The sequence below is a fragment of the Podarcis raffonei genome, chromosome 1, assembly GCF_027172205.1.
Source record: "Podarcis raffonei isolate rPodRaf1 chromosome 1, rPodRaf1.pri, whole genome shotgun sequence".
Taxonomy (NCBI): Eukaryota; Metazoa; Chordata; class Lepidosauria; order Squamata; family Lacertidae; genus Podarcis; species Podarcis raffonei.
Window position 1 is genome coordinate 105,579,403 of NC_070602.1, and position 9,202 is coordinate 105,588,604.

Here is a 9,202-nt window from a genome sequence, read left to right on the forward strand (position 1 = left end):
CAGGTAAGATCTCGGTTGGTAAAGGCCAGGCGTGCCACTCTGCTGCAGGCCAAACACTGAGAAGCACTTTTGTTTTGCAGAATCATGGATACGCCAGGCAGAGCAAACTGTGTTTTCCTTTTAAAAAAAACCAAACCCATGGCAGAAGTGATAATAAGCGCCTGCCAACCATGAAGGGGAAGCTAAGGCATGAGTGCAGGAAAAGTTATTGAAATACTTTTATTTATTTATTTTAATATTCATTTATCCAGCTGCTATTCACAGTGTCTAATATGGCTCCTCCTTCTAGAATAGGAGTGGGGAACCAGTGGCCTTCCCAATGTTGCTGGACTCCAGCTCCCATCATCCCTGACCATTGGCCATGCTGCTGGGACAGATGGGAGTTGGAGTCCCACAACATCTAGAGGGCTTCCCCACTCCTGTTCTAGAAACCACGGGCACATCTTTCTCCCAGCTCCATCCAGGCCAAGCACACCTCCGCAACCAAGATTAGGCAGTAACCATCCTAAAATTCAGCTGATCATGATTAAATCAAAGGAATAGAAATGAACCGAAACCTAAGCTAATAGTTGCATTGGTTGCCACCAGCAACTATATTGAGTAAGAACTGAAGGGTACAAATTGTTTGTAAGAGGGTGGGTGGTTGTAGCTGAGTAATATGCACAAAAGAGACAGGGGAGTATAGGGCAACTGGATTTATTATTATTATTTTGCTATGTGCTCTATCTTTTCTCTCTCTCCCCCCTCCATTATATTATTAGCGTTTTACGTGCGAGTAAAAGTTCAGTTGGGTGTTCCAGAATAGACTAACCCAATATTGCATAGCAGTACTTGTTGCAAAGACTCCTCTTTGTGTAAACTGCAATCTTCCCAGCCTATGGGGAGGGTCATCCCTGCATACCAACTTTCCAATGTAAATCACACGAGTTGGTGTATGTGTGAGTGTGGATGGCTCTGGCCATGCCCGGCGCCAGCTCCAGCCATGCCCTCTGTCACATGGTCCCAGACCAATCAACCACCACCTCTTGGGGCTCTTGTGGCCAAAAGGATTGCCAAGCCTACTGAAGTGACTGAATGTCATGCCGTGACGGCTGTGCAAAATTAGAACAAATATGTTTTATTACTTTAAACCCAGCTTGTTTGAATTTATACACCCTTCATTATGATCCCTTGGTTTTTACGGTTGGAAGAGTTCTGAAGGAAATTCTAACTCAAGGGATGCCTGCCTTTGGGGAACAGTGAGCACATCTGGAATTCATAGCAAAATACCACAGGCTGCAGTCACAAAATGGCTGCCCCGGGGGCATGGCATACCACAATGGCCACTGTGGGGCATAAAATGACTGCCAAATCTGAAAGGGCAGAAAAAGAAGTGGGACAGAGAAAAAGAAGTGGTGCAGGCACGTGCCCGCATCAATGGGGAGGGAGGCATCAGCCACAGCCATACTGACAGACAGAAGTTCTTTCACCTCTCCTCTGGTTCAGAACAAATGGGAAGGTTGGGTGTCTTGTCCTGACACTCTCTGAAAGCCATATATTGTTCGATATATGCAAACACGAACTGAGCAGGAAGAGCAAACAGTCCCTTGTATGTACAAATTTTTAAGGGGATCTTTACTGAGACCTTTCGCAAGCACCATAGGAGGAACTGGTGGGAACAATTGGCACTCACAGGAGTTTGTACTAACCCTTCCTGCTAGATGCTATCAACTGGCAGAGACAAGCAAACAGTTGGTGGGCCACGCTCCCCCGAGCCCCTACCTGTGCTTGTACTCATGTGCAATATTCCCCAAATGGTTAGCCACCCACTGCAATCCTCCCTCGTCAGCCTTTCTGTAATGAAGCAATATTTGACAAGACTTCTTTTGTTACACGGTTGCGTTGGGGAAACTTGCCTTTCATATTTCTTTTCATTTCATGCCATGAAAGGCACAGCTACGCTCACTTAATTAGTACAGTGTGTGAACAGACAGAATAATCTAGCATCAGCTGGAGTACATTGATTTCTAAATTAAATTTTTAGTAACTGCCTGCAGTATTGAGCAACTCCTTGCAGGCGTCAGAGCTGCAACCTTGCTTCAAGGCTTCCCTTGCAACTCACAAAGCTGAACAGGAGCACCACCAGCCTCCTGCAGCTGCCCAATGACGGCCCTATTTACTGCCCGTCTAGCTCTGTGCAAATGTTGAAGGCTGCCAAACACCTGCCAGGCCACAATGCATGACTCATAGGCTGCAACTGTCCTTGTGTTCGGGATGGGTGGGGGCGTCACAAGGTGTGCTGGCCTGCTTTAAGGAACACTATTTTTGTCTCTCAGGTTTTATTTTAAAAATCTAATTTAGTCAGACCTGAAAAAAGAAAGCAGAGAACAGTAATTTACTTTAAAAGTATCACGAAGGGGAGGCCCCACAGAGGATGCACAACAACAACTTTATTGTCAAGTGTTTTATGGAGACAGAAAACCAAACAACAGGTCACTGCTTGCAATGTAGAATTGAAACTAAGCAGCGCACTGCCAGGGAGCTGACTCAGCAGTTTCTTGGTATGGAAAGCCAGGAGGCCCAAAATACACTGCATTCCTGGTCCATACCTTTAACAAAGGGAATATAGCTCAGTGGCAGAGCACTGACTTTGCATGCACAGTCAGTGAAGACAATACTAAGCTATATGGACCAATGGTCTGGAGTGGCAGACGAAAATGATGGAATGTGCAGAATTGGCAAATGAAACTAACAGAATAAGAGATCAAAAGGGCATTTAAGGAAGACCAGGAAATGTTTATAGAATATTTGAAGAATCACTGCAAACAAATTAAAAACGTTAGCAGGATTAGAGCAAATTCAGCAGCAAAAATCACTCTTAAGATAAAATGAGAAAAAGGAAAATATGGAATATTTAGCAGTAAGGGGTAATCAGAAGGAACCATGGAAGGGGGGGAGGGAAGTCAATGTTGTGCGTTGTATATGTGATTATGTAAAAATTCATAAATAAAATTTAAAAACTAGATGGATGAACAGTCTGACTGAACAAGTCAGTTTCCTATGTTCTGATGTTTTCTCAGATACATAGCCAAATCTGGTAAGAGCCAGTGTGGTGTACTGGTTAAGAGCGGTAGTCTCGTAATCTGGGGAACCGGGTTCGCGTCTCCGCTCCTCCACATGCAGCTGCTGGGTGACCTTGGGCCAGTCACACTTCTCTGAAGTCTCTCAGCCCCACTCACCTCACAGAGTGTTTGTTGTGGGGGAGGAAGGGAAAGGAGAATGTTAGCCGCTTTGAGACTCTTGAAGGGGAGTGAAAGGTGGGATATCAAATCCAAACTACTACTACTACTACTACTACTACTCCTCCTCTTCTTCTTCTTCTTCTTCTTCTTCTTCTTCTTCGAGCAAAAGCTTGTCTAACAAAAAGGCTTAGAGCCTTTAGGCAAGCCCCACCTGGGGGGGGCACTTGCACATCACAAAAAAGAGGCCACAAATTTACATACAATTTGTATGTGCTAATTTGGAAATACCATATTTTTCCATCTATAAGATGCCCCCCATGTATAAGACGCCCCCTATTTTTGAGGACTCAGACTTAAGAAAATGGGGAGATACACCATCCGTGTATAAGACGCCCCCTAATTTTTGACATTATTTATTAGGGGGAAAACCTACCAATAGGAATACAATGCAATCTCATCATAGTGGGGAAATCTGTGACCAGGGGATCTGTGAGCCACCCCAGTCTGCAGTCCAGTCAGGACTGGCCCAAGACATTTTGCTGCCTGAGGCAAAGGACAAAATGGTGCACTTCTCCATTCCACACAGAGGCAGTGACTCTTACTTCAACACCCACCACTACCCCTGAGGGTAGAAAGAAAGCTTAAAGGGGAGGGGCACACAACTCTGTCCTCGAAGAGAGGAGAGCAGCTTAGAGGGCTGGATCCACTGCCCTCCTCAGCCTGCAGTATTTGCTGCCTCAGACAGGCTGGCCCTTTGTCCAATTAATTAAATAATTGTTATGTTAAAATCCCTCCTGCTGAAATCTGTCTTAAGTACACTTACATTTATCAGACTCTTGCCTATGAAATTAAAATTTCAAAAGTTAGCATTCTATGCAACTCAGTTGTATGAATCTGATTTTCTTTTTATTTATTTCATTTCCTTTTCTGCAGTGTTAATTAGGGACTCCGTGCTTCAGAAGGAAACATAGCATTTTTCAATTCTCCACAAGATGGTGCACTTTAGCACATCTATTTTAAAAAAAAAAATGGGAGGGGGTCCTTGGCAATCAGCGTACACTGTTAAATTAAAAATGTATTTTGCTTTTAAAAATGGTTTAAGCCTGAATGATTTAGTAGACTGAGAATGCAAGGTTAGAAAAAGAGGGGAAGATCAGAATTTCCACACAAAATGACTCCTGTGTTTCTCAAACTATCAGATGCCAAACATATAAGTGTAAGCAATAGAACAATGATAAACCTATTATTATTATTATTATTGCCGTTTTACAAGATCTAGCTCACTGGGGAAAGGCTGTTAAAGAAGCAAATGCCTTCTTAGGAAGTTGCTTTATCCTGAGGGATTAATCTGATAAATTTGATTTGTTTGTTTTAAAAATAGAAAACTCAGTCTGCATCAGAAAAAGTAGTGGGGGGGGGAGACATTTAAATTAAATTGTAACTGAAATCTTGTAAATTACAGACTCCCAGAGGCAACAATGCCAAACTGTAGCATTGCTGTCCACACTCTGATTTTAACATTCACATTGGTTCAATTACAGTAATTTCCCTGGAGCAAATAAAAACCATCCAGCTCCACACTTGTCTTGTGTACCGTACTCAAAGCAAACTGGGTAGCAAAGTAAACACACTATGTGCCTCTGTAGTATGACTAATGAAAACAGCAACAAGCAAGAAGGACACTTCCTCCACCAGACATGAGGGGGATGAATGACTACCCTGGCTATTGGCTCCCAAAGGGATGCCAGGCACTTTGCTCTTGCCAGGACTGCAGTAAGATACAGATTGGCAGCTTAGTACCACGTCCTGTTTGTTTGCCTATGGTCACTTACATACCATTTTTCAGGCCAGACCAGGAGATCTTACTCACATTTTTTCTCAATCTGGAAAATCCTCTGCTTGCAGAGGACTAGCCAACGTAGGACAAGGCCTGCTTTATGATGAAGCAACTCACTTTGATTAGCAGATTCTGGGAAGTGGAATGTTATGCCTCCACCTTCTATCCCTATGTGCCTTTTAAAAAACATCTGCAGGACATTACTATGTCATTCCCCCCACCCCATTTCATGTATTAAATTGTCTAAGGCCCAGGGTCTAATAAAAGGTAAAGGTAAAGGTACCCCTGCCCGTACGGGCCAATCTTGCCAGACTCTAGGGTTGTGTGCTCATCTCACTCTATAGGCCGGGAGCCAGCGCTGTCCGCAGACACTTCCGGGTCACGTGGCCAGCGTGACAAGCTGAATCTGGTGAGCCAGCGCAGCACACGGAACGCCGTTTACCTTCCCGCTGGTAAGTGGTCCCTATTTATCTACTTGCACCCGGGGGTGCTTTCGAACTGCTAGGTTGACAGGCGCTGGGACCGAGCAACAGGAGCGCACCCCGCCGCGGGGATTCGAACCGCCGACCATGCGATCGGCAAGTCCTAGGCTCTGTGGTTTAACCCACAGCGCCACCCGCGTCCCTACTAGTAAATAATAACCACATTTTGTATGTAGGAATGTGATCATGACAAACTTCTATGTTGTAGATCAGCCTTCCCCAAGGCTTGCACCCTCCAGATGTTGGGCTATAACTCCCATCATCCCTGAGCATTAGGCAGGTTGACTGCAGCTGATGGGAGTTGCACTCCAAAACTGGGGCTGGAAAAGGCAAATGTGGGGGAAGGCAGTTGTAGACTCTTATATGGCATTGCTTGTGGGGTCAGGAGACCCACACAGTCATCCAGCCTTTTCAAGATGAATGGGTGGGGGAGGGAACTGAGATTGTGTATGCAGATCCTGACTCTGAATTCATAGTTCTTTTTGCCCAAGATCATAGGCATGCACGTTCTCCATGTGCAATCTTTCCCTTGCAAAAGCTGAGGGTATTGATCATGGACAAGGAGCCTCCGTATATACAGGTATTCTCATGTTGACACACTGCAACCAGGACCAGCCCAAGACATTTTGGCACCTGAGGCAAACCACAAAATGGCACCCACCCTCCCTGCCAGGGAAGAAGGGGTGAGTGAAGATCTACACATCATGAGCAAAGCAGAGAATAAAGATCTACATTGGGGTGTGCTGCACCTATGAATCTTGCCACCCGAGATGGTTGCCTCATGGGTGGGCTGGCCCTGAGTGCATTTCATATCTCGTTGCAAACACATGCACGATTCCATCACCACCCTCCTTTTCCCTCTCTTTTTTCTGCATTTTTAAAGTCCCCCTCTTATTGTTATTATTGGCAGCGTTTGACTGTATAGGTAATTAAGACTTAGCTTATACAAACGTGTCTGTTGGAGGTATTGTTTTGCTGTTGTTATGCATTTTGTGTTTTTATACTGTAAACTGCCCATGTGATCTTCGGATGAAGGGCAGTACTGTATGTAAATTTAATAAATAATTATAATATACCTTTTTTTAAAAAAAAACAGTTATATATGGCATCAGAATGTCAAGATTTTTTGACTAAAGTTAAAGAAAATATGACAAATATGAAAAAATATGACACAATGACAAATTACACCCAGAATATTGTAAAAGTTAACTCGTCTTCTTTCTATACTTTCCTTGTCAGCAAATTCAGAGATGAAATTATTAGAAGAGATTTCTATCAGAAGGTCTCATTCTATGAATAGAACAGATAAGGGTGACAGCCTTGACTGCAGTGATGTGCTGCGCAACTTGTTTCAAATAAAGAAGAACTGTAGAACACTCTTTCTCCTCCACAATTTCAAATTGGCAAAGTTAAAGGTGGAGATCTATAATAGCATCCAGAAAAGTAACCAGGTCCTTGCTGAAAATTATCTTCAAGCTACTAGGTGCAGTAGTCTCGGATCCATCACATCCCTCTGCAGTATCTAATAAATTAATGAATTAGTTTGGAGGACAAAGAAATTTGCAGATCATTTGAGTAACCACTCACTACAAGTGCTACATGTCTTTCCAGTGCACTAAGATCTGGGGAAGAATGGTTCAGTCTTGGTAGGAATCCAAATAGATTCACAACTGCTGTGTAAGCACAGTAGCACTTCTCCAGTTCTATTTGAATTTTATATCTAAGACACTGTAGTATGTTCCGAACCTCAATTTGTCTATTTTAGTTTACAGTCACTTTTTCCACCTGGGAAAATGGATTTGTGTCTTCGAGCTGTTGATCTTTCACCTAAATATGTGGATTCCACGTGATTACTTCTTTGTCTCTTCTTCAACGATGTTCCCTATGTCATGGATAAAAGTGATAAAGAATGATGAATTTTCCTCTGACACAACATCAAGGCCTGGTTTCTGTAGAACTTTCCTGACCCAATCAAATCTGTGAAGGACTTTATGCCGGAATATTGCTATAAAAGATATTTCAAATGTTTTCATTTTCTTTACCCAAAACTTTGCTTCTAACTTAACCACTACTTTTTCTTTGGAATCATTAACAGTCTTTGTGAAAGCTTCCAAAACATAGCAGCAACGGACGACAAGAGTTTGTATGGCATCTTCTCTGCATGACAATCTTGTTTGTGACAGGTTTTTCAAGGTGATCTTTGGTTTACTGTTATTAATTTTGAGGTCCAGTGATCAATATTGCCTTGTGGGTAGATCCTGAAAAGAAAGCATAAAAGTAATTTGAACAGCTTAACTGCATAAAGACTATAATCCATGCTGTTTTGCCCAACTAGGTTCAGTGAATGACTTGCACGAGTCACAAACACAGCATTGTTTATACTTTTTATGCAGGCCCTGGTATTGACCACGCATATTCCTTGTTTTATCATAAGTCTGGTCCCCTGCCATTCGTGATGTCAATACCGTTCTTCTGAAGAATGCTGGTGAACATTTCATATACGTTTTCTCCAGCACAGCTGCCAATAGGCACAAAGCACAAAAAGCACTCCTTCACTTCTCTATTCAATATGTACTAAAAAACAGTGTATAGCTGATCTTCATGAGAAGTATCTAGTGTAGTGTCAACAATAAGAGAAAAATACTTTGCCTCTTTCGCCTCCTAGATGGTTTTCATATGAACTTCATTCCCCCATTAGTTCAACCTAGTTCATCAAATATCTGTGATGAAATACGGTATATGAAACATGGCCTTTTCCTTTGTTTGCATGATTTCTCAAGTGCTGCTTAAGAAAAGGATCAAACCTGGCAATTTCTTCCAATGTACCAAGATAATTTCCTTTGTGGGGTGACCCAAAGTCTAGTTGCCACCATGGAACGGAAATTCTATTTCTGCAAGAAAGATCATAACTGCATCAATATGCTTCAGTATTTCTTAACTGCATTTGATCTCCTTGCATATCTGGCTTTGAAAATGTTCCCACTGTGTTTGTTTTGCTCTTTCTTAAAATCCAGGTCATAATACACTATCGGTGTGGAATGCTGTTTTCATGCTCAATATTTTCTCCACATTTCCCCCCCTCTAATTTAAGAAACCTCTTTTCCCAAAGGCAGATTTCATCCCTCTGTATGAGTGAAAAAAATTGCAGGCAAAACAGAAAATGTTTCCTGTTCATACATAGTGTAACAGCCGCTTCCAACAATGTTTCTGTCCATTTTCTAATACACAAATGTGGATTATGACAGATAGCAGATTGATTTTGGATCGATGCATGCCAGAGCTTCCATCAATATTATGAAAATATTCAGATCCTCTGCTGATGCAGAATTTTTTTTAAAAAAAAATACTTCAGTAATTCCTTTGCTGTGTCAAATCCCTCTTTTCCCTTTCTGAGTTCTTAACACAGAAGGATAAATACCAAATTCGCTGAAAGTATATTTGAATTATTCACCATCCAAGCCTGCCTGTGAATCTGTTGGGAAATGTTCATATGATATAATATTCTGGCAGGTTTTTTTTTATAGGCACTTCTTATCGCTTATCCCAATAAATCTACCTGGCTGATTTAAGAAAAGAAATGGGTTTTCCACTTGTATTTTGTGTTCATTCTATCTAACTCTTATAGGGAATCAACTCCTGCTAAATCCCCTATTCTGATGCTG